Source organism: Arachis ipaensis, chromosome B4, assembly GCF_059453495.1.
Source record: "Arachis ipaensis isolate K30076 ecotype BB chromosome B4, ASM5945349v1, whole genome shotgun sequence".
Taxonomy (NCBI): Eukaryota; Viridiplantae; Streptophyta; class Magnoliopsida; order Fabales; family Fabaceae; genus Arachis; species Arachis ipaensis.
In genome coordinates, this window is record NC_142439.1 from 30,331,421 (window position 1) to 30,358,497 (window position 27,077).

General features: G+C 37.8%; 2 non-coding genes across 2 annotated transcripts; both read left to right on the forward strand.

The window, feature by feature from the left end:
• The first annotated feature begins 19,497 nt into the window (after nucleotides 1–19,497).
• On the forward strand, nucleotides 19,498–19,605 carry LOC148567063 (small nucleolar RNA R71). The gene has a single exon (XR_015882850.1). It is a non-coding gene; the product is annotated as a small nucleolar RNA R71 (small nucleolar RNA).
• A 6,993-nt stretch (nucleotides 19,606–26,598) lies between these two features.
• Nucleotides 26,599–26,706, forward strand: LOC148567064 (small nucleolar RNA R71). Its single transcript, XR_015881755.1, has one exon. It is a non-coding gene; the product is annotated as a small nucleolar RNA R71 (small nucleolar RNA).
• The last annotated feature ends 371 nt before the right edge of the window (nucleotides 26,707–27,077 follow it).

Genomic DNA, 27,077 nt, shown 5'->3' on the forward strand with positions numbered 1-27,077 from the left:
ATATTCATCACCATACACATTCCCTTTCTTAATTTTTTCCTTTCTTCCCTCCCAAAGGCCGAAGCCTATACCCTATCCCCTCTCTGTACTTCTTCTATTTTCTTTATTTTTCCTTTTCTTATATTTCTATTTGCTCGGGAACGAGAAAAATTTTTAAATTTGATGTTGGAAGCTCCACTTTTTGCTTCTTATATTTTATCTCCATGGCACCAAAAATCGGAGAGTCCTCAAGGAAAAGAAAAGAAAAAGCCTCCGCTTCCGCTTCCGAGCCATGGGAGACCACAAGATTCCTCACCGAGGCACATCAAGACCATTCTATAAGTGGTGAGGAAGAAAAGGGTGATTCTCGAGGTCCCCTTCAAATTGAAAGACAATGAGTACTCAAAGATCCTATACCAAGTTCTGAGACGGGATTGGAAAGTTCTGGCCAATCCCATAACCGAGGTGGGAGTATTGATGGTGCAGGAGTTTTATACCAACGCCTGGGTCACAAAGAAGCATGACACAACTGTGAACCCGGAGCCGAAAAACTGACGCACCATGGTCAGAGGGCATGTCATAGATTTCAGCCCTGAGAGTGTGAGAGTGGCGCTACAGTTTCCAGAGCCATGAAATGAGCCTCAATCATACACTCAAAGGGTCAACACTGAGGTTACAGTCGAGCAGCAGTGATGATTCATTGCATTATGCTCGGCAATGAGGTGGAGGTACATGAGGTGATCCCTCAAGAGATTTACAAAGTATCTAACAAGCCCTCCACTCAAGCAAGGCTGGCATTCTCTCATCTCATTGTGCAGCAGTTGGAGCTCGCATAGAGGGAGATACCCTGATTAACAAGGAGAGACCCATCACAAGGAAGGGTATGGAGCACGCTAGGGAGCCCGCACAAGGACCGCAGTAAGAGCCATTTCCATCACCTCCACAGGACATTCCGGAGATGCCTCAAGGGATGTACTTCCCTCTCCGTGACTATTGGGATCAGTTGACCACATCTTTAGGGAAGCTGACATCATAAGTTGATCAGCTGAGGCTGGAGCATCAAGACCAGTCTGCTATCCTCCATCAGATGATGGAAGATCAAAGTAGACTGATGGAGGAGCAGAGGAGGCAGGGGCGTGACATTGATGAGCTTAAACGGTCCAGAGGATTTCCTGAGAGGGAGCAGTAGCCGCCATCACTGAGGTGGTCTAGTTCCATTCTCCCTATCTTTATTTTATCTCTGTTTTCCTAGTATTTCAATTTATTATCTATTTTCTATTCTGGTTGCATGATCACTCTTAGGATTTCTTTGTTTTCTAGTAGTAGTTTCTTTTTCGTTTCATTTAAAGATGTCTTATGTATTCCTCATCAAGCTTAAAAGAAAAATCTATTGAAAAAGAAGTAGTAAGATGCACAAGATCTTGAGTTATATTATGAGTTATTCTATTCACTTTGATGTGGTGGCCTTATCTCTATTTTCTGAATATATGAATTAACTGTGCATATTTGATATTGAAGTTGAGTATATTGGTTTTTGAGGAACAGAAATTTGGAGAAATATTATTGATTCTCTGAAATAATAAAAAGATTGATGCTTGAAGCAAAACAAACAGCAAAAAGAAAAGAAAATAAAAAGAAAAATCAAAAGAAAAAAGTCCAAGGCTTTGAGCATCAATGGTTAGGAGGGTTAAAATTGATCTAAAAGCTCAAAAGAGTGGTTTTTCCTAACTATATGCTTGTGGTGTGAAAGTGTCAAGTAATCCTTGAGACTAAATACTTAAAGTCATGATCCAATGCTGTAAAGAGTATGCTTAAGGCTCCGAGCACCACTGTCTGGGAGAAAAAGAAAGAGAAATTTGAACCTAAAGGAGTTCCCCAGTTAAGTGCTCTGAGCACCACTGTCGGGGAATAAAAGCAAATAAAAAAGTCGAATCCAAAGAGTTCCCCCAGTTAAGTGCTTGTGGTGTTTATGTATCAAGTTAAGCATGAAAACAAAACACTTAGAGTCATGGCTAGGCTAAAAGGTGCAAAGCACCAAAAGACATAAAAGCTGTGTTCAAGAATCAACAAGAACCTAAAGAAGAGAATCAATAATATCATCCGAATTCTAGTTCTAAGGGTGATGAATGGCCAATTTGCATAGGTTTGGATTTTCGCACTAAAAATAGGATTGACATTGCAAGTATACTCTAAACCCAACCATCGATCATCAATCAAATTATCATCCTAAAGATTGTCACAATTCAAATCAAATGTAAACCGAGAGTATTTAGACTCCCGGGTCGTTCTCCCTAGGAACTAGTGACAACAAGTGCATAAAATTGGTTGTGAATATCAAAAGGGTTTTCAATGATAAGGAAGCAATAAAGAAATAAAAGAACAAGACAAAATTGCAATTAATGAAGTAATAAAAGAACAAAAGAACTATGTATGTAATATAAACAAGTAAAACTATAAAGTGATTGAAAAGTGGTTCACAACATAAATGAAACCTTGACTTAGGATGAGTTATGGAATCCCTTCCTTACCATAACCATAACTATGATAATTATGATGGATTAATCTCGCTAGGTCAACCCTCACATTGGAGAGTAAGTTAAATGAGCATAAGTGTTCTTAACCCAAAAATCCTAGCTTGCTTGCTAATTACCTTAGCAACAAATTAGCGTTAGTGGGAACAAGAACAATTAACAACCTAAGAATTATCACTAAATGTTGGACATTATGGCTCTAGTAATCCATACACTCATTTCCCCCAAGCCAAGGGGTGGAAATTACCCCATAATCAAAATTGGCATTTCATCAAATACATAGATGGCATAATCATACACATGGCAAAATTGGAAAAATAATAAAAGCGATGAACCATAAATGATAACAAGCAAACAAGGCAACTCGACAAACATAAAATAAGCATCAAACATCAAATTCAACAATTGAAAATCCAAAATTGTAAACTATGCATATATTGACAAGAGAAATAAAAATAGATGAAAGTGTAGAACAAGTAATGTAATTAAAAGAGAAATTAAAGAAATACTTACAATGCAATTGCTATAATCCAAAATCAAACTTGAAGTATAAAATGCTACAAACCCTAATTAAACTTAAGAGAGAATTTCCTAATCTACACTACTCCTACTCCTACCATGTGTTTTTCCTATTCTAAAAGTGAGCTCCCTTTGTTATGTGTTGTTGCTCCTTCATATAGCCTTTGATTTCAGCATCCAAGCCATCAGAAATGGGCCAAAAGAGCCCCAAAATCACGAGTCACATACATTTTTAATGAAAGCACGCACTGGTACCTGTGCATACGCACACACGCACACTCTGCCAAAATCTCTTCCCGTGCGTACGCACAAGAGGTTGTGCGCGCGCACACTAGGCGATGCTTGAATGGACGCGCACGCATGGCTCTGCTCTGATGGTTCTGCGTACGCACGCAGGTTTGTGCGTATGCACACATCGCTGTGCTCTTCTCCTTTGATTCTTCATGCTTCCTCCACTTTGCATGCTCCTCTTCCATTCTCTCCAAGCCATTCCTACCTTATACATCTGAAATCACTCACAAACAACATCAAGGCATCGAGTGGAAGGCAAATGGGATAAAATTAATCAAATTAAGCACAAAAGAGCATGCTTTCATAATCAAGCACAAATTAGGAGGAAAGTTCAAAAGCATGCTATTTAAGGGAATAAGTGCAAGTTTATATGATGAAATCCATTCAATTTCAACCAAAAATCATCATCAAATATGGATTCATCAATTCTCCTACACTTAAACAATAGCATGTCCTCATGCTAAACACATACAAAGGAGAATGATAAAAGGGCAAGTAACTTATTCAATACAAATACTTATATGCATTCAACTATACTATATGCCATATCTATCTATCTATCTATCTATCTATCTATAACGTACTATGAGTTTGGTGAAAACCAACCAACAATTTTTAGGCAAGAGTATAGACATCTAGGGCTAAGCAAAGAATTAATTCAATGCAAACAAAATATAAAGAATTGATTCAACTCATAAAAAAGAAGCAACTTGCAAGAATGCATGATAAGAAGGATGGAAACATAGAATTGAGTGATCGAACCCTCACTAGGTTTGTATACACTCTCAACGCTCGGTGTTTAGGGTTTAATCACTTAAGTCTCCTCTAATCATGCTTTCAAGGGATTGCTTTTCATCTAACAATCAACAAGTATTTGATGCATGTATGCAAGTATCATGAGGTCTTTAGAAGGTTGTAGTGGGGTTGGGGTAAGGGTAGGATGAATATATGGATAAGTGGACTAAAAGAGTGAATCTTTGATTAGCTCAAGTACCCAACTCAACCTATATCAATCAACCCACAAAAAATGCATTCTAGTCGCCCATTACTTCTTTTCACACACATTTATGCCTTAGTTTCTATTCAAAACACATGCATTTCTTATTCTTTTTTTTCTTTTCTTTGGGGCAACCTTTGTCCCCTCTTATTATTTTTTTTTTCATTTCATTTCATTTTGTTTTCTATCTCTTTTTCCTTTTTCTATGACAATGCATATGGTTAAAGCAAATTGACACATGAATGTGCACCTATTTTTCCAAATTTTCAATAAGTACCCAAAACAAATTTTTCTCTACCAATGCTTCCCAAAATTTTTCCCACACTTAAATGAAACACACATCTCAACCTAAGCTAATCAAAGATGCAATTCAAGGTAATTCATGATTTTTCGCTTAGGGTTGTGCTGTGCTAATAATTAGAACAAAGGGGATTAAAAAGCTCAAAAGGAGTTAACAAGGGTAGATGCAAGGGTAAGGCCATATGGGTGAGTAAGCTTAATTCAAAGATGGCCTCAATCATGCTAAATTCATTCAAGACATCAAACATCGGAAATAAAGAATCAAGCAAAACCAAGATCACAATCATAGAAGAGATGTAACACACCATGAACAAAATATTGGTTATAATGTGTAACCACTCATTAAAGGCTCAACAACTCACAAGGTTGCTTTGTTCTACCAATCTTCCATGTTCCATAAAAAAAAATCATTCAAGCAAGTGTAAAAATAATTTTTCAAATCAATTCAATAGAATGCCCTAAAAACAAAATTCTTGGAAAATCCTTGTTGTTTTTCACCAAAATTATTTCCTATATGTATGTATGATGTGATGGATGCAATTTTCAAAAATTTTCTTAGTTCTATTCCTAATTTTCAACAACCAGAAATTAACATGAATAATTAGGACAAAATTGAACTAGGTTCTATACTATTCACATCATCCAATCACAACTTCTATCTATAAAATATATACTAAGAAAAAGATGCAAAAATGAAACATGCAATAACTAGAAATAAACTATGCATAAGCTAAGATATATATACTAGAAGAAAATGCAATGCAACAATCAAAAGCACTCTAAATATCTACAAGAAACATAATAAAAAGAAACAAAAATAAAGTACAAAGTGTTTGGAAAAGAAAGTTTACACCCCAAAATGACGAATCCTCTCCCATACTTAAGCATTGCACGGTCCTCCGTGCACGAACAAAATCCGGGGAGAATGTCTCTCAAGAGCTTCACCTTCAGTTGGCGGATGTGGGGGCTCAGGTTGTGTGGAAATTGTCAAGTCCAATGTATGCTCGGCATCTCCATCCTCGGTTTCCTCCTCCTCTCTCGGCTCCTTGCCTCATATCTCATCCTCAAAAAGAATGAATAAAGTATAATTAGGAAGCATAGGGCAAGTAGCACAAAAAGGTAAAGGATTATGTAAATAATCATCTAATTGAGGAAGTTTGCATAGTGGTGTGGTATGATGAAAATGGATTAGCCATGTGTGTATTCCAATTATGCACAGGGTTAGAATACACGCAATAGCCGGTTAAAATGGCATCCACACAATCAAAAAATAAGCACGAATTTCTCAATTAAATGGCCTAAGATGCAAGTAATGGATGAGCAACATTTAAGCACATGCAAACTTAGGCAACTACAACAAGAGTGAATTGAATTTTAAGAATTATTGGATATTGATGGTGTGCAAGTGAAAGAGTAAAATTGATATATAAAATAGCACAACAAATAATAACCAATGCAGTGATGAAAAGAATTTACTTATTCATCCTTAGGAAAAATCAAATAATCACACGGTTAAGGTTTTTGTTACAAAAAGTGACAAACTTGATAGAATCAAGTTAAGGCAACTCAAACAAATGCAAAGCATTAACAAGAAACAAAGACCTTGTGATGTAATTATATTGATTCAAAATCCATGGTGAACGAGCAACTCAATCAATTCACTAAATTTCATGTGCACTCATAAAAGTTCACCTAATATGCAATAAAATGTAAATGTGCAAATCCAATTAGGTGATAGTAATTGAAGGTAAAGTACAAGTGCATCGATGAAATTCAATCAACAAGCAACCCAATCAAAAAACAAGCAAACACTTGTAATTTATTTACCTAACAAACAACTTAAAGCAAAACAAATATAATTACTAAAAAAAATGAGATGTAATGAAAACGAAGTAAAACAAGTAGAAAATAAGGTAAAAGAAAGAGAAGAGATGGCTGGAGTGGGCGCCAAAATTCGATGAATGGCCAATTTGCATAGGTTTGGATTTTCGCACTAAAAATAGGATTGACGTTGCATGTATAGTCCAAACCCAACCATTGATCATCAATCAAATTATCATCCTAAAGATTGTCACAATTCAAATCAAATGTAAACCGAGAGTATTTAGACTCCCGGGTCATTCTCCCTAGGAACTAGTGACAAAAAGTGCATAAAATTGGCTGTGAAGATCAAAAGGGTTTTCAATGATAAGGAAGCAACAAAGAAATAAAAGAACAAGAAAAAATTACAATTAATGAAGTAATAAAAGAACAAAAGAACTATGTATGTAATATAAACAAGTAAAACTATAAAGTGATTGAAAAGTGGTTCAAAACATAAATGAAACCTTGACTTGGGATGAGTTATGGAATCCCTTCCTTGTCATAACCACAACTATGATAATTATGATAGATTAATCTCGCTAAGTCAACCCTTACATCGGAGAGTAAGTTAAATGAGCATAAGTGTTCTTAACCCACAAATCCTAGCTTGCTTGCTAATTACCTTATCAACAAATTAGCGTTAGTGGGAACAAGAACAATTAACAACCCAAGAATTATCACTAAATATTGGACATTATGACTCTAGTAATCCATACACTCATTTTCCCTAAGCCAAGGGGTGGAAATTACCCCATAATCAAAATTGGCATTTCATCAAACACATAGAGGGCATAATCATAAAACATGGAAAAATTGGGAAAATAATAAAAGCTATGAACCATAAATGATAACAAGCAAGCAAGGAAACTCGACAAACATAAAATAAGCATCAAACATCAAATTCAACAATTGGAAATCCAAAATTGTAAACTATGCATATATTGACAAGAAAAAAAAAAAGATAAAAGTGTAGAACAAGTAATGTAATTAAAAGAGAAATTAAAGAAATACTTACAATGCAATTGCTATAATCCAAAATCAAACTTGAAGTATAAAATGCTACAAACCCTAATTAAACCTAACAGAAAATTTCCTAATCTACACTACTCCTACTCCTAGAATGTGTTTTTCCTATTCTAAGAGTGGGCTCCCTTTGTTATGTGTTGTCGCTCCTTCATATAGCCTTTGATTTCAGCATCCAAGCCATCAGAAATGGGCCAAAAGAGCCCCAAAATTGCGAGTCAGGTGCATTTTTAATGAAGGCATGCACTGGTACCTGTGCGTATGCACAGATGTGTGCACACGCACACTCTGCCAAAATCTCTTCCTGTGCGTACGCACAAGAGGTTGTGCGCGCGCACAATAGGCGATGCTTAAATGGACGCGAAACACGCTTGATGCGGCTCACGCGCACGCGTGTCTTTGCTCTGATGGTTGTGCATACGCACGCAGGTCTGTGCATACGCACACATCACTGTGCTCTTTTCCTTTGATTCTTCATGCTTCCTCCACTTTGCATGCTCCTCTTCCATTCTCTCCAAGCCATTCTTACCTTATACATCTGAAATCACTCAGAAACAACATCAAGGCATCGAATGGAAGGCAAATGGGATAAAATTAATCAAATTAAGCACAAAAGAGCATGTTTTTATAATCAAGCACAAATTAGGAGGAAAGTTCAAAAGCATGCTATTTAAGGGAATAAGTGCAAGTTTATATAATGAAATCCATTCAATTTCAACTAAAAATCATCAACAAATATGGATTCATCAAAGGGACACCAATATTTCTGAGCTTCAAAGGATAGTGAAATGCCAAAGGTATTTAGAAATAGTGTTAATAGCTCCATTCAGTAATTAGACCTGAGCTTGATTGACAACTTTAATCTTATGTGTTTTCTCTTCCTTGGTCCTATTTTGTTTTTGGTTGCTTGAGGACAAGCAACTGTTTAATTTTAGTGTTGTGATGCGTGAGTGATGACATGTCACCATGTCATGTTTTTCTATGCTTTTTCTTTGTTTTTTTAATAGGTTTTATACACTTTCTTGAGCCATAAGTAAGCCAATTGGGTAGAATTTCATGTTTCCTTTGATTCAATCAATCATGGATAAATTGATACATTTTCATGAGATTTTGTGCTATAATTGTCATATATTATGAAAGAAAAACAATCTCATGATTTTGAGCATAGCTTTGATACTTTTGATTGATTGATGATAGGTGAAAAAGCTTTGAAAAAGGTTGAAGAAAAGAAGATGGCAAGGGCAAGAAGAAGGACTCACGTTTGAGCTAAAGTTTGCCTCAAACTTAAGCTCAAACGTGAGGAAAAGCCAAATTTCACCTAGGGAGGCCAGAAGCTTGCGCCAACGTTTGCCTCAAACTTGAGGTCAAACGTTGCTCCTCACATCCTGAAGGGGTATACTTCCAACAAGAATAACTTGAGCTACAGAGCTCCAAATGAGATGATTCAAAAAGCAATGGAAAGTAGGAATCGAGAGCTTTCCAAGCATATATGGCACTGCATGGTGGACACCAAAATTGAGGGAGAAAATTGCCCCGAAATGTGCATAAACGAACATGGTGGCAACCTGCAGTGAGGCCAACTGACCTCTACACCTTCGACGGAGTATAACTCGAGTTGTGGAGCTCCAAATGATGCGCTTCCAATGGCATTGGAAAGTAGACATTCAGGGCTTTCCAACAATATATAATAGTATGGGGTGGACAATGCATTTGAGCCTCCAAAACCTGACGTTTTCGTCCACGTTTGAGGCAAACGTCGCCTCAAACATTGCACACCAAAGCCAGCGACCCTGTCCCCTTCAATGGAGCATAACTTGAGTTGTAGATGTCCAATTGAGGTGATTCCAGTTGCGTTGGAAATATGACATTCAGAACTTTCAAACCATATATAATAGTTTATATTAGGAATGAAATTAGCAACGTTGAAAAGAGGACAAAGAAGCGTCCCAAGACTTGAACTTTAAAAACACATCCAAGAGGACTTAATGTTTGAGCTCATGTTTGACCTCAAACGTGAACTCAAACGTGAGTGACAGCAAACCCCCATTCTGCATCATGCCATTACAAGACGTTTGAGTCAACGTTTGCCTTAAACGTTGACTTAAACGTGAATGATCCCAATTCCATCAAGGCCATCCAGATCCATTCTTCCTCAAATTCAAAGCAAGCTAAGCCCATTACCATCACTCAAAGGCACACAGAGGAGCGAGATTAGGAATTTCATTCAATTGTAATTTTTTTTTAATTTCAATTTCATTTTCATTTTCATTTGGAAAAGCCTATATAAGGCATCCTTATCATCTTTATCAGTAGGCTGGCTCCATTAGAGAGCATTAGGAATAGAGAACTCTCTCTCTTTAGTTTTTCTCTTTGTTTTGAATCTTGGGTTGAGAATTGAAGGAATTCTGTTTCATTCTCACTTTGAGATTTCTCTTGTTCTTCTTCTACAAAATTTCAGTGAATTAAGGATTTGAATCAACACTCTGTTTACTGCTTTCATCTTCATTTCTTTTGCAAATTGTTCTTTATTGGATCAAGGAAGGACTTGAGATCTAGACTTGTTTTCTAGTCTCATTGAGCCCCTGAGATCTTCACTTGTCTTTCTAGATTTCACAATTGATTTGAGTTTTCTTGCTGATTTACTTTTCTGCTACAATTTCCTTCTCTGCAATTTTTACTTTCTATTGCATTGCTTCCAATTTACATTTCCTGCACATTTACATTCTACACTTTAACTTTGAGCTTGCTGCAAATCTGAATTTACTTTTCTTGCCTTGGATCCATTGCTTTCTTTAATTTCCAGCACCCAGCCCCCCTTTACTTTTCATGCAATTTACATTTCTTGTCATTTAAGTTTCTGCAATTTACATTGCTTGTTCTTTAAGTTTTTGCCCATTTACATTCTGCAACTTTAATTTCCTGTCATTTATAATTCTGTTGGTTACAATTTCACACAATTCACTTCAATGTTAGCTTGACTAAACTAATCACCCACTAAAGTTGCTTGATCCATCAATCCCTGTGGGATCGACCTCACTCACGTGAGTTTTATTACTTGATGTGACCCGGTATACTTGCCGGTTAGAATTAGGTGTTTTGGAAATTCGTTTTTCCACAAATTTTCCCATCAGTGAGCATCTTATACCCTTTTTCTAGGTTTTTTTATATTATTTTTAGTTAGATTTTATTAGGTTTTATTATATTTTAGTGCAAAATTCACCTTTGGTTGCTACTTTGAGTTTTTTCTTGTGTTTTTATGGTTTTAGGTGAAATTTGGAGTAGTTTAGAGAAGCCTGGAGCAAAAGACAAAAAAAGCTGTTAGCTCCCCTTGGGCGCTGAATGCCCAAACCGGCATTCAACGCCAGCCAGGGGGGGAAAGGAATAGAACGCACTCCCCTTCTCTGGTGTTCAACGCCCAATCCTAGCGCTGAACGCCAGCAAACAACTCGGTTTACATGCTATTGGGCCTCTAAGTGGATTTTAGCACTTCTTATGCTTATCTTATTTTATCTTTGTAATTTTTAATTTAAAATAATATCTTTTAGGTTTAGCATTTATTATTAGGTTAGTATTTATAGGAGAATATCCATTAGGTTTAGCAGATCTTCTTCCTTCGCACTTTTTCAGAAACCTATTTTCTTTGTAAAGTTATGAGCAACTAAACCTCTTGGTTAAGGTTAGGAGCTCTATTTATTTCTATGGATAAAGATTATTATTCTGCTATTTTAATTAATGTTTGATTCAATTCTAAGGTGTTGTTTTCGTTCTTAATCTTTTGAATCTGGGTTGAACGAGAGTATGACCCTTATTCTACATGAGCTCTTGTGATTCTCGAGAGAGCTATCTCGCTTGAGCTACAGCTTGAAAACACTCCTCCTAAACTGTGAATTACCTGGACTAATTACGATATGTGACATAAAATCCTGTTAGCTTTGGGTAATTGAGGTTTTGTGGTGCTAAACTAGTTTTCTGAACGTCACCCTCTGATCTGAATTGAATGACCACAAGAGTGGCTTTTGATGAAGATTAGAGGAGATTAAATCGCTAAGAGATTAGGTCTTAATCACTTATGGTTTGCCATAGAAGGAATCACTCATTGTTAAAATAGCTGGTAAGATGTTTTAATCCGGAAAGATAAACATCTCCGAGACCTTAACTGTTTTCTCATCATTGTTTTACTCTAAACCCGTTTAATTGCTTTCTTGCTTTTTACTACTTATACGTTTTACAACAACAACCACCTTTTACTGTTTACCTGACTAAGTCTAACAGGATAACTATTGCTTGCTCAATCCAACAATTCTCGTGGGATCGACCCCCACTCACTTGAGGTATTACTTGGATGACCCGGTGTACTTGCCGATAAAGTTGTGCGAGTTCTAATTTCGCGCACCATCTTTATCCTATGTATATCTATCTATCTATTTGTCAATTATACAGGGGATATGAGAGTTGTTTAGTGTCTAAATTATTTTTTTAAAATGTCTCATTATATATTTTTGTATCTTCTATTTAATCTAATTTATAAATATGAGAGTAATTACGTCCAAATTATTTCCTAAAATGCTCTTTATTATTAAATATGTTGTTACTTACTATTTTTTTTAATTTCAAATTTATTATTATTACCATATTTATATATTAAAAAGGTGGATTAATAAACATGTTATTATGAGGCTCATTTTTTTAATATGAATTTTGTTGGTGAGATACACACTGAAATAGGCTAAAGGTGTGTAATTGCAGATGGGTGAAGCATGCAGAGGGAGTAGGCCCAACATGCAGGACATGTGTTGCCATGTGTCAGACGCTGATTGGATATCATTTCAACACAGGTCACATGTTGAGTGTTCCCTAATTTATCCAAAAAATCTGCCTATAAATACGAAGTTCTTTACCATTTTACTTCATTGTGAAAAGAGTTGTTTTAGTGTGTTGGTGGTGTAATAGAGGGTACCGCAAATATACTAGTGTATTATAACAGTGAGATTATTTGAAATAAACATGTGGGTGTGAGCATTGCGTGTGAGAATATATTTTCATTTATGATTTCATGCACTATGATGTTTGTGGATCTATAGTACGGTCTTGGTCAAAGCATAGAGAGTGATATCTTAAAGAGGGTGAGCAATATTCTGTACAGAATTTCCGTTATTGTATTTGATAATCTAATATAATTTGAATTATGCCCATTATTGACGAAGCAAGTATGCATCATGTGTTTCATATTCACCAGTAAATTCAGGTGCAACAGCTGAAGATTGAGTTGTATGTTGGGTTTGAACATATAGCTACAGATGCAATTCAATTTGACTTAGGCATGGAAGATGATAGAGCTAAAGTGTACGGAGGAATGAATAGTGATAGTGAAGAGGACTTTGGTATGCGAAATTGCTACTCAGGTTGTGAATTGTTGTTCGAAATTGATTCCCCGGCAATGGCACCAAAAACGGATGCACAGGACCATGGTCTAAACATATCTTCACAACTTCGCATAACTAACCAGCAAGTGCACTGGGTCGTCCAAGTAATACCTTACGTGAGTAAGGGTCGAATCCCACGGAGATTGTTGGTATGAAGCAAGCTATGGTCACCTTGTAAATCTCAGTCAGGCGGATATCAAATGGTTATGGAGTTTTCGAAAATAATATAATAAAATAGGGATAGAAATACTTATGTAAATCATTGGTGAGAGTTTCAGATAAGCGAATAGAGATGCTTTCGTTCCTCTGAACCTCTGCTTTCCTGCTATCTTCATCCAATCAGTCTTACTCCTTTCCATGGCTGGCTTTATGTGATACATCACCACTGTCAATGGCTACTTTCAGTCATCTCTCGGGAAAATGATCCAATGCCCTGTCACGGCACGGCTAATCGTCTGGAGGCATCACCCTTGTTAATGGCTTCATCTTATCCTCTCAGTGAAAATGGTCAACGCACCCTGTCACGGCACGGCTATTCATCTGTCAGTTCTCGATCATGCTGGAATAGGATTTACTATCCTTTTGCGTCTGTCACTAACGCCCCGCAATCGCGAGTTTGGAGCTCGTCACAGTCATTCATTCATTGAATCCTACTCGGAATATCACAGACAAGGTTTAGACCTTCCGGATTCTCTTGAATGGCACCATCATTCTAGCTTACGCCACGAAGATTCTGGTTAGGAGATCTAAGAGATACTCATTCAGTCTAAGGTAGAACGGAAGTGGTTGTCAGGCACGCGTTCATAGGGAATGATGATGATTGTCACGTTCATCACACTCAGATTGAAGTACGAATGAATATCTTGGAAGCGAAACAAGATGAATTGAATAGAAAACAGTAGTACTTTGCATTAATCTTTGAGGAACAGCAGAGCTCCACACCTTAATCTATGGAGTGTAGAAACTCTACCGTTAAAATTACATAAGTGAAAGTCCAGGCATGGCCGAGAGGCCAGCCCTCAAACGTGATCTAAGATAGCATACAACTGATCAAAGATGTCTAATACAATAGTAAAAGGTCCTATTTATAATAAACTAGCTACTAGGGTTTACAGAAGTAAGTAATTGATGCATAAATCCACTTCCGGGGCCCACTTGGTGTGTGCTTGGGCTGAGCTTGAGTGTTGCACGTGTAGAGGTTCTTCTTGGAGTTGAACGCCAGTTTTTGTGCCAGTTTGGGCGTTCAACTCTGGTTTTGGCTCCTTTTCTGGCGCTGGACGCCAGATTTGGGCAGAAAGCTGGCGTTGAACGCCAGTTTACGTCGTCTATTCTTGGCCAAAGTATGGACTATTATATATTGCTGGAAAGCCCTGGATGTCTAATTTCCAACGCAAATGGAAGCGCGCCATTTCGAGTTCTGTAGCTCCAGAAAATCGACTTTGAGTGCAGGGAGGTCAGAATCCAACAGCATCAGCAGTCCTTCTTTAACCTCCGAATTTGATTTCTACTCAAGTCCCTCAATTTCAGCCAGAAAATACCTGAAATCACAGAAAAATACACAAACTCATAGTAAAGTCCAGAAATGTGAATTTAACATAAAAACTAATGAAAACATCCCTAAAAGTAAATAGATCCTACTAAAAACATACTAAAAACAATGCCAAAAAGCGTATAAATTATCCGCTCATCACAACACCAAACTTAAATTGTTGCTTGTCCCCAAGCAACTGAAAATCAAATAGGATAAAAAGAAGAGAATATACTATAAATTCCAAACTATCAATGAAACATAGCTTCAATCATATGAACGGGACTTATAGCTTTTTGCCTCTTGAATAGTTTTGGCATCTCACTTTATCCATTGAGGTTCAGAATGATTGGCATCTATAGGAACTCAGAGTTCAGATAGTGTTATTGACTCTCCTAGTTTAGTATGATGATTCTTGAACACAGCTTCTTTATGAGTCTTGGCCGTGGCCCTAAGCACTTTGTTTTCCAGTATTACCACCGGATACATAAATGCCACAGACACATAATTGGGTGGACCTTTTCAGATTGTGACTCAGCTTTGCTAAAGTCCCCAATTAGAGGTGTCCAGGGTTCTTAAGCACACTCTTTTTTTTGCTTTGGACCTTGACTTTAACCGCTCAGTCTCAAGTTTTCACTTGACACCTACACGCCACAAGCACATGGTTAGGGACAGCTTGGTTTAGCCGCTTAGACCAGGATTTTATTCCTTTAGGCCCTCCTATCCACTGATGCTCAAAGCCTTGGGATCCTTTTTATTTGCCCTTGCCTTTTGGTTTTAAGGGTTATTGGCTTTTTGCTCTTGCCTCTTGGTTTTAAGAGCTTTTGGATTTTTCTGCTTGCTTTTTCTTTTTCTTTCTATTTTTTTTTGCCTACTTTTTTTTTCTGCAAGCTTTGTTCTTTGCTGCTTTTTCTTGCTTCAAGAATCATTTTTATGATTTTTCAGATTATCAAATAACATGTCTCCTAGTCATCATTCTTTCAAGAGCCAACATATTTAACATTCTTAAACAACAACTTCAAAAGACATATGCACTGTTCAAGCATTCATTCAGAAAATAAGAAGCATTGTCACCACATCAATATAATTAAACTAAGTTCAAGGATAAATTCGAAACTCATGTACTTCTTGTTCTTTTGAATTAAAACATTTTTCATTTAAGAGAGGTGATGGATTCATAGGACATTCATAACTTTAAGACATAGTTACTACTTACTAATGATCATGTAATGAAGACACAAACATAGATAAGCACACAACATAGAAAACGAAAAACAGAAGGAGTAAGAACAAGGAATGAATCCACCTTAGTGATGGTGGCGTTTCCTTCTTGAGGAACCAATGATGTCCTTGAGCTCTTCTATGTCTCTTCCTTGTCTTTGTTGATCCTCCCTCATTGCTTTTTGATCTTCTCTTATTTCATGAAGCATGATGGAGTGCTCTTGATGTTCCACCCTTAGTTGTCCCATATTGGAACTCAATTCTCCTAGGGAGGTGTTGATTTGCTCCCAATAGTTTTGTGGAGGAAAGTGCATTTGAGGCATCTCCGGGATCTCATGGTGATGAGCTTCATACGCCTCTTGAGCTCCATGAATTGGCTCTCTTGCTTGCTCCATCTTTTTCTTAGTGATGGGCTTGTCCTCTTTGATGAGGATATCTCCCTCTATGTCAATCCCAGCTGAATTGCATAGGTGGCAAATGAGGTGAGGAAAGGCTAACCTTGCCATAGTGGAGGACTTGTCAGCCACCTTGTAGAGTTCTTGAGGTATAATCTCATGAACTTCCACCTCTTCTCCAATCATGATGCTATGGATCATGATGGCCCGGTCTATAGTAACTTCAGACCGGTTGCTAGTGGGAATGATTGAGCATTGAATGAACTCCAACCATCCTCTAGCTACAGGCTTGAGGTCCAATCTTCTTAGTTGAACCGGTTTGCCTTTGGAGTCAATCTTCCATTGAGCTCCTTCTACACATATGTCCATAAGGACTTGGTCCAACCTTTGATTAAAGTTGACCCTTCTAGTGTAGGGGCGTTCATCTCTTTGCATCATGGGCAAGTTAAACGCCAACCTCACATTCTCCGGACTAAAATCTAAGTATTTTCCCCGAACCATTGTAACATGGTTCTTTGGATCCGGGTTCTTACTTTGATCATGGTTCTTGGTGATCCATGCATTGGCATAGAACTCTTGAACCATTAGGATGCCGACTTGTTGGATGGGATTTGTTAGAACTTCCCAACCTCTTCTTTGAATTTCATGTCGGATCTCCGGATACTCATTTCTTTTGAGTTTAAAAGGGACCTCAGGGATCACCTTCTTCTTGGCCACAACATCATAGAAGTGGTCTTGATGGGCTTTGGAGGTGAACCTTTCCATCTCCCATGACTCGGATGTGGAAGCTTTTGTCTTCCCTTTCCCCTTTCTAGAGGATTCTCCGGTCTTAGGTGCCATTAATGGTAATGGAAAAACAAAAAGCTTATGCTTTTACCACACCAAACTTAGAATTTTGCTCGCCCTCGAGCAATAAAAGAAAGAATAGATGAAGAAGAAGAAGAAATGGAGGAGAGGGAGAGTGGGAAGTGTTTCGGCCAAGAAGGGTGTAGAGGGGTGTGTTGTGTGAATTTGATGAAGAATGGAGGGCTTTATATAGGGAAGGGAGGGGGGGAGAGGTTTCGGCCATATGGGTGGGTTTGGGTGGGAAATTGGTTTTGAATTTTGAAGGTAGGTGGAGTTTATGAGGTAGGTTTATGGGGAAGAGTGGATGGATGTGAGTGGTGAAGAGGTGATGGGGAAGAAAGATTGAGGTGATTGGTGAAGGGTTTTTTGGGGAAGAGTGTTTATGGGGTTGTGTGAAGGAGAGTGGTGAGAAGAAGTGAGTGGAGGTAGGTGGGGATCCTGTGGGGTCCACAGATCCTGGGGTGTCAAGGATTTGCATCCCTGCACCAATTAGGCATGTAAAATGCCTTTGCACACAACTCTGGGTGTTCAGCGCCAGGTTGGTGCCCATTTTGAGCGTTCAACGCCCATTTGTTGCCATTTCTGGCATTGAACACCAGAACCATGCTTGTTCTGGGTGTTCAGTGCCAGAATGCTGCCCATTTTGGGCGTTCAGTGCCAGAACCATGCTCTGTTCTGGCGTTGAACGCCAGGCAGATGCTCCTCCAGGGTGTGATTTTTCTTCTGCTGTTTTTGATTCCGTTTCCAATTTTTATATTTATTTTGTGACTCCACATGATCATGAACCTAATAAAACATGAAAAACAAAAACAAAATTAGATAAATAAACATTGGGTTGCCTCCCAACAAGCGCTTCTTTAATGTCAATAGCTTGATAGTGGGCTCTCATGGAGCCTCACAAATGTTCAGAGCATTGTTGAGACTCTCCAACACCAAACTTAGAGTTTGGATATGGGAGTTCAACACCAAACTTAGAGTTTGGTTGTGGCCTCCCAACACCAAACTTAGAGTTTGACTGTGGGGGCTTTGTTTGACTCTGCTTTGAGAGAAGCTTTTTCTGCTTCCTCTCCATGGATACAGAGAGAGATCCTTGAGTTGTAAACACAAGGTTGTCCTCATTCAATTGAAGGATTAATTCTCCTCTGTCCACATCAATCACAGCTCTTGCTGTGGCTAGGAAAGGTCTTCCTAGGATGATGGATTCATCCTCTTCCTTTCCAGTATCCAGGACTATGAAATCAGCAGGGATGTAAAGGCCTTCAACCTTTACTAACACGTCCTCTACTTGTCCATATGCCTGTTTTCTTGAATTGTCTGCCATCTCTAATGAGATTTTAGCAGCTTGCACCCCATAGATTCCCAGTTTCTCTATTACAGAGAGGGGCATGAGGTTTATCCCTGAACCAAGGTCACACAGAGCCTTAAAGATTATGGTGCCTATGGTACAAGGTATTATGAACTTTCCAGGATCCTGTCTCTTCTGAGGCAATGTCAGTTGATCCAGATCACTTAGTTCATTGATGAACAAGGGAGGTTCAACTTCCCAAGTATCAATGCCAAATAATTTGGCATTCAGCTTCATGATTGCACCAAGAAACTTGGCAGTTTGCTCTTCAGTAACATCCTCATTCTCTTCAGAAGAGGAATACTTATCAGAGCTCATGAATGGCATAAGGAGGTTTAATGGGATCTCTATGGTCTCTAGATGAGCCTCAGAGTCCTTTGGTTCCTCAGAGGGAAGCTCCTTATTGATCACTGGGCGTCCCAGGAGGTCTTCCTCCTTGGGATTCACGTCCTCCTCTCCTTCTTTGGGTTCGGCCATGGTGCTTATGTCAATGGCCTTGCACTCTCCTTTTGGATTCTCTTCTGTATTGCTTGGGAGAGTACTAGGAGGGATTTCAGTGATCCTTTTACTCAGCTGGCCCACTTGTGCTTTCAGATTTCTAATGGAAGATCTTGTTTCATTCATGAAACTTACAGTGGCCTTAGATAGATCAGAGACTAAGTTTGTTAAATTAGAAGTATTTTGTTCAGAGTTCTCTGTCTGTTTCTGAGTGGATGATGGAAAAGGTTTATTATTGTTAAACCTGTTTCTTCCACCATTATTAAAGCCTTGTTGAGGCTTTTGATCCTTCCATGAGAAATTTGGATGATTTCTCCATGATGAGTTATAGGTGTTTCCATAAGGTTCACCTAAGTAATTCACCTCTGCTATTGCAGGGTTCTCAGGATTATAAGCTTCTTCTGCATAAGAAGCCTCTTGAGTACTGTTGGATGCAGCTTGCACTCCATTCAGACTCTGAGAGATCATATTGACTTGCTGAGTCAATATTTTGTTCTGAGCCAATATGGCATTCAGAGTATCAATCTCAAGAACTCCCTTCTTCATAGGCGTCCCATTATTCATAGGATTCCTTTCAGAAGTGTACATGAACTGGTTATTTGCAACCATGTCAATGAGTTCTTGAGCTTCTGCAGGCGTTTTCTTTAGGTGAATGGATCCACCTGCAGAGGTGTCCAATGACATCTTAGATAACTCAGACAGACCATCATAGAATATATCCAGGATGGTCCATTCTGAAAGCATGTCAGAAGGACACTTTTTGGTCAGTCCTTTGTATCTCTCCCAAGCTTCATAGAGGGATTCACCTTCCTTCTGTCTGAAGGTTTGAACATCCACTCTAAGCTTACTCAGCTTTTGAGGAGGAAAGAACTTGGCTAAGAAAGCCTTGACCAGCTTATCCCAAGAGTTCAGACTGTCTTTAGGTTGAGAATCCAACCATATTCTAGCTCTGTCTCTTACAGCAAAAGGGAAAAGCATGAGCCTGTAGACTTCAGGATCTACTCCATTAGTCTTAACAGTATCACATATCTGCAAAAATTCAGTTAAGAACTGAAAAGGATCTTCAGATGGAAGTCCATGAAACTTGCAGTTCTGCTGCATCAGAGAAACTAATTGAGGTTTCAGCTCAAAGTTGTTTGCTCCAATGGCAGGAATGGAGATGCTTCTTCCATGTAAATTGGAATTAGGTGCAGTAAAGTCACCAAGCATTCTCCTTGCATTATTATTATTTTTGGCTGCCATCTCCTCTTCCTGTTCGAAAATTTCTGACAGGTTATCTCTGGATTGTTGTAATTTAGCTTCTCTTAATTTTCTCTTCAGAGTCCTTTCAGGTTCTGGATCTGCTTCAACAAGAATGTTCTTGTCCTTGCTCCTGCTCATATGACAAAGAAGAGGGCACAGAAAAATAATAATAATAGAGATCCTTTATACCACAGTATAGGGATCCCTTTGTGAGTGGAAGAAAAGAGGGAGACAAAGAATGTGATGTAAAGAAAGAAACACAACTGTGAGGAGGGCAGAGATGTGAAATGAGATGTTAGTAAATGAATAAATAAATAGAATAAGATGGGAGAGGGAGAATTTTCGAAAATAATTTTTGAAAAAGAGTTAGTGATTTTCGAAAATAGTTTTTGAAAAAGGTTAGTATTTTTTTCGAAATTTTTTTTTAAAATCAAAAATAAAAATAATTAGTTAATAAAAAAGAAATTTTTGAAAAAGAGGGAAGATATTTTCGAAAATTAGAGAGAGAGAGTTAGTTAGGTAGTTTTGAAAAAGATAAGAAACAAACAAAAAAAAGTTAGTTAGTTAGTTGAAACAATTTTGAAAAGATAAGAAGTTAGGAAGTTAGAAAAGATATTTTGAAATCAAATTTTTGAAAAAGATAAGATGAGAAGATATTTTTGAAAAGATATGATAGAAATTAGTTTTGAAAAAGATTTGATTTTTAAAATCACAATTAATGACTTGATTCACAAGAAATCACAAGATATGATTCTAGAACTTAAAGTTTGAATCTTTCTTAACAAGCAAGTAACAAACTTGAAATTTTTGAATCAAAACATTAATTGGTATTGTTATTTTCGAAAATTTGATATAAAAATAAGAAAAAGATTTTTGAAAAACATTTTTTGAATTTTCGAAAATAACTAAGAAATTTGAAAAAGATTTGATTTTTGAAAAAGATTTTGAAAAAGATAAGATTTTTAAATTGAAAATTTGATTTGACTCATGAAAACAACTAGATTTTAAAATTTTTTGAAAAAGTCAAATCTAATTTTCGAATTTATGAGAGAGAAAAAGGGAAAGATATTTTTTGATTTTTTGAATTTTTTGATGAGAGAGAAAAACAAAAAAAAATGATGCAATGCATGAGAATTTTAGATCAAAACATGTGATGCATGCAAGAATGCTATGAATGTCAAGATGAACACCAAGAACACTTTGAATGTCAAGATGAACACCAAGAACATATTTTTGAAAAATTTTTAATGCAAAGAAAACATGCAAGACACCAAACTTAGAATTCTTTAATGCTTAGACACTAAGAATTCCAGAATGCATATGAAAAACAAGAAAAGACACAAAACATGCAAATGCAAAGATCAAACAAGAAGACTTACCAAGAACAACTTGAAGATCATGAAGAACACTATGAATGCATGATTATTTTCGAAAAATGCAAGATGCACATGAAATTGACACCAAACTTATGATATGACTCAAGACTCAAACAAGAAACACAAAAAATATTTTTGATTTTTATGATTTTCTAATTTTTTTTTGGATTTTTTCGAAAATTATTTTGTAAAAGAAAAATAAGGATTCTAAAATTTTTAATATGAATTCCAGGAGTCTTGCCATGTTAGTCTAAAGCTTCAGTCCAGGAATTAGACATGGCTCACTAGCCAGCCAAGCTTTCAATGAAAGCTCGGGTCCAAAACACTAGACATGGCCAATGGCCAGCCAAGCTTCAGCATGTAAATCAGGAACAGCAGCACGTGGATTAGCAACAACTAGCGTGCTCTTGATAACAAATTGCAAGCCTCAGTCCAAATAAATTTAGACATGGCTTTACAGCCAGCCAGGTTTCACATGCTTCATGAGACACTAGAATTCATTCTTTAAAAATTTTGAATAAAAATTTTTTTGAAAACATTTTTATTTTTTTTTCGAAAACAGATGAGAAAATTTTTTGAAAGATTTTTGAAAAATTTTTGTAAACAAAACAAAAAAAAAATTACCTAATCTGAGCAACAGGATGAACCATTAGTTGTCCAAACTCAAACAATCCCCGGCAACGGCGCCAAAAACTTGGTATGCGAAATTGCTACTCAGGTTGTGAATTGTTGTTCGAAATTGATTCCCCGGCAATGGCACCAAAAACGGATGCACAGGACCATGGTCTAAACATATCTTCACAACTTTGCAACCTGTTTCTGGCATTTGACTCCAGAATAGGGCAGAGAGCTGGCGTTGAATGCCAGTTTACGTCATCTAAACTAGAGCAAAGTATGAAATATTATATATTTCTAGAAAGCCCTAGATGTCTACTTTCCAACGCAATTGAGAGCGCGCCATTTGGACTTCTGTAGCTCCAGAAAATCCACTTTGAGTGCAGGAAGGTCAGAATCAAGCAGCATCTGCAGTCCTTCTTCAACCGCTGAATTTGGTTTTTGCTCAAGTCCCTCAATTTTAGCCAGAAAATACCTGAAATCACAGAAAAATACACAAACTCATAGTAAAGTCTAGAAATGTGATTTTTATTTAAAAACTAATAAAAATATACTAAAAACTAATCAAATCATACTGAAAACTATGTAAAAACAATGCCAAAAAGCGTATAAATTATCCGCTCATCACAACACCAAACTTAAATTGTTGCTTGTCCCCAAGCAACTGAAAATCAAATAGGATAAAAAGAAGAGAATATAATATAAATTCCAAAATATCAATGAAACTTAGCTCCAATCAGATGAGCGGGACTAGTAGCTTTTTGCCTCTTGAATAGTTTCGGCATCTCACTTTATCCCTTGAAGTTCAGAATGATTGGCATCTATAGGAACTTAGAATTCAGATAGTGTTATTGATTCTCCTAGTTCAGTATGTTGATTCTTGAACACAGCTACTTTATGAGTCTTGGCCGTGGCCCTAAGTACTTTGTTTTCCAGTATTACCACTGGATACATAAATGCCACAGACACATAACTGGGTGAACCTTTTCAGATTGTGACTCAGCTTTGCTAAAGTCCCCAACTAGAGGTGTCCAGGGTTCTTAAGCACACTCTTCTTTTGCTTTGGACCTCGACTTTAACCGCTCAGTCTCAAGTTTTCACTTGACACCTTCACGCCACAAGCACATGGTTAGGGACAGCTTGGTTTAGCCGCTTAGGCCAGGATTTTATTCCTTTAGGCCCTCCTATCCACTGATGCTCAAAGCCTTGGATCCTTTTTATTACCCTTGCCTTTTGGTTTTAAGGGCTATTGGCTTTTTGCTCTTGCCTTTTGGTTTAAAGAGCTTTTGCCTTTTTCTGCTTGCTTTTTCTTTTTCTTTCTTCTCTTTTTTTTTCGCCATTTTTCTTTTCTCTTTTTTTTCGCAAGCTTTTGTATTCACTGCTTTTTCTTGCTTCAAGAATCATTTTTATGATTTTTCAGATTATCAAATAACATGTCTCCTTTTTCATCATTCTTTCAAGAGCCAACATATTTAACATTCATAAACAACAATTTCAAAAGACATATGTACTGTTCAAGCATTCATTCAGAAAACAAAAAGTATTGTCACCACATCAAAATAATTAAACTAGTTTCAAGGATGAATTCGAAACCCTGTACTTCTTGTTCTTTTGTTTTTAGAACATTTTTGATTTAAGAGAGGTGATGGATTCATAGGACATTCATAAATTTAAGGCATAGACACTTAAATACTAATGATCATGTAATAAGACACAAACATAAACATAAAGCATAGTAAACAAAAAATAGGAAAATAAGAACAAGGAGATTAAAGAACGGGTCCACCTTAGTGAGGGTGACGTCTTCCTCTTCTTGAAGAACCAATGGTGCTCTTGATCTCCTCTATGTCTCTTCCTTGTCTTTGTTGCTCCTCCCTCATAGCTCTTTGATCTTCTCTAATCTCATGGAGAATGATGGAGTGCTCTTGGTGTTCCACCCTTAGTTGTCCCATGTTGGAACTTAATTCTCCTAGGGTAGTGTTGATTTGCTCCCAATAGTTTTGTGGAGGAAAGTGCATCCCCTGAGGCATCTCAGGGATTTCTTGGTGAGGGAATTCCTCATGCTCTTGTTGAGGTCCATGAGTGGGCTCTCTTGATGTGCAGTCAAATGCTCTACTACTGAGCTATGGACCCTTGAGATGAATCTCTCCATCTCTCATGACTCAGAGGTGGAAGCAATTGCCTTCCCTTTCCTCTTTCTTGAGGTTTCTCTGGCCTTAGGTGCCATTAATGGTTATGGAAAAATAAAAAACAATGCTTTTACCACACCAAACTTAAAATGTTTGCTCGTCCCCGAGCAAAAGAAGAAAGAAAGAAGGAGAAGAGGAAGAAAATGAAGGAGATGGAGGGAGAGTGATTAGGTGATTGGTGAGGGGTATTTATGGAAGAGAGTTATGAAAAGGTGTGAAGAGGAGAGAAGAAAATGTGGGGATCCTGTGGGGTCAAGGACTTAACATCCCTGCTCCAATTAGGCGTGTAAAACACCCTTAGCATGCATGTCTGGCGTTAAACGCCAGCTTGCTGCATGTTTTTGGCATTAAACGCCCAAATGTAGCCTGTTTCTGGCGTTTAACGCCACTTCCATGCTCTGTTCTGGCGTTAAATGCCAGTCTGGTGCTTGTTTCTGGCGTTTAACCCCAGCTTGATGCTTCTTTCTGGTGTTAAACGCCAGTTTGATGCTTCTTACTGGCGTTTAAACACCAGTAAGTTCTTCCTCCAGGGTGAGCTGTTTTTAAAGCTGTTTTTCATTCTATTTTTTATTTTTCAGTAGTTTTTGTGACTCCACATGATCATCAACCTAAAAAAACATAAAATAACAATAGAAAATAAATAGATATAATTAAATAACATTGGGTTGCCTCCCAACAAGCGCTTCTTTAATGTCAATAGCTTGACAGTGAGCTCTCATGGAGCCTCACAGATGTTCAGAGTATTGTTGGGACCTCCCAACACCAAACTTAGAGTTTGTATGTGGGGGTTCAACACCAAACTTAGAGTTTGGTTGTGGCCTCCCAACACCAAACTTAGAGTTTGACTGTGGGGGCTTTGGTTGACTCTGCAGTAAGAGAAGCTTTTCATGCTTACTCTCCATGGTTACAGAAGGAGATCCTTGAGTTTTAAACACAAGGTTGTCCTCATTCAGTTGAAGGACCAATTCTCCTCTGTTCACATCAATCACAGCTCTTGCTGTGGCTAGGAAGGGTCTTCCAAGGATGATGGATTCATCCTCATCCTTCCCAGTGTCTAGGATTATAAAATCAACAGGGATGTAAAGGCCTTCGACCTTTACTAACACGTCCTCTACTTGTCCATAAGCCTATTTTCTTGAGTTGTCTACCATCTCTAAAGAGATTCTGGCAGCTTGTACCTCAAAGATCCCAAGTTTCTCCATTACAGAGAGTGGCATTAAGTTTATTCCTAACCCTAGGTCACACAGAGCCTTCTCAAAGGTCATGGTGCCTATGTTACAGGGAATTAGGAATTTACCAGGATCCTGCTTCTTTTGAGGTAATTTTTGCCTATCCAATGCATTTAGTTCATTTGTGAGCAAGGGAGGTTCATCTTCCCAAGTCTCATTGCCAAATAATTTGGCATTCAGCTTCATTATTGCACCAAGGTACTTAGCAACTTGCTCTTCCGTAATGTCTTCATTCTCTTCAGAGGATGAATACTCATCAGAGCTCATGAAGGGCAGAAGGAGGTTCAATGGAATCTCTATGGTCTCTAGATGAGCCTCAGATTCCTTTGGTTCCTCAAAGAGAAACTCCTTATTGGTCACTGAGCGTCCCAGGAGGTCTTCCTCACTAGGATTCACGTCCTCCTCCTCCTCTTTGGGTTCGGCCACACCAAGTAAGGTAATGGCCTTGCACTCTCTTTTTGGATTCTCTTCTGTATTGCTTGGGAGAGTACTAGGAAGAGTTTCAGTGACCCTTTTACTCAGCTGGCCCACTTGTGCCTCCAAATTCCTAATGGAGGACCTTATTTCATTCATGAAACTTAGAGTGGCCTTAGATAGATCAGAGACTATATTTGCTAAGCTAGATGGATTCAGCTCAGAATTCTCTGTCTGTTGCTGAGTGGGTGATGGAAAAGGCTTGCTATTGCTAAACCCATTTCTTCCACCATTATTAAAGCCTTGTTGAAGCTTTTGTTGATCCTTCCATGAGAAATTTGGATGATTTCTCCATGAGGGATTATAGGTATTTTCATAGGGTTACCCTATGTAATTCACCTCTGCTATTGCAGGGTTCTCAGGATCATAAGCTTCTTCTTCAGAATATGCCTCTTGAGTACTGTTGGATGCAGCTTGCAATCCATTCAGACTCTGAGAAATCATATTGACTTGCTTAGTCAATATTTTATTCTGAGCCAATATGGCATTTAGAGTATCAATTTCAAGAACTCCCTTCCTCTGAGGCATCCCATTACTCATAGGATTTCTTTCAGAAGTGTACATGAACTGGTTATTTGCAACCATGTCAATGAGTTCTTGAGCTTCTGCAGGCATTTTCTTTAGGTGAATGGATCCACCTGAAGAATGGTCCAATGACATCTTTGATAATTTAGACAGACCATCATAGAATATATCCAGGATGGTCCATTCTGAAAGCATGTCAGAAGGACACTTTTTGGTCAGTTCCTTGTATCTCTCCCAAGCTTCATAGAGGGATTTACCTTCTTTCTATTTGAAGGTTTGAACATCCACTCTAAGCTTGCTAAGCTTTTGAGGAGGAAAGAACTTGGCTAAGAAAGTCGTGACCAGCTTCTCCCAAGAGTTCAGGCTATCTTTAGGTTGAGAGTCCAACCATATTCTAGCTCTGTCTCTTACAGCAAACGGGAAAAACATAAGCCTGTAGACCTCGGGATCAACCCCATTGGTCTTAACAGTCTCACAGATTTGCAAGAATTCAGTTAAGAACTGAAAAGGATCTTCTGATGGAAGTCCATGAAACTTGCAATTCTGTTGCATTAGAGAAATTAATTGAGGCTTTAGCTCAAAATTGTTTGCTCCAATGGTAGGGATTGAGATGCTTCTTCCATGTAAATTGGAATTTGGTGCAGTAAAGTCACCAAGCATCTTCCTTG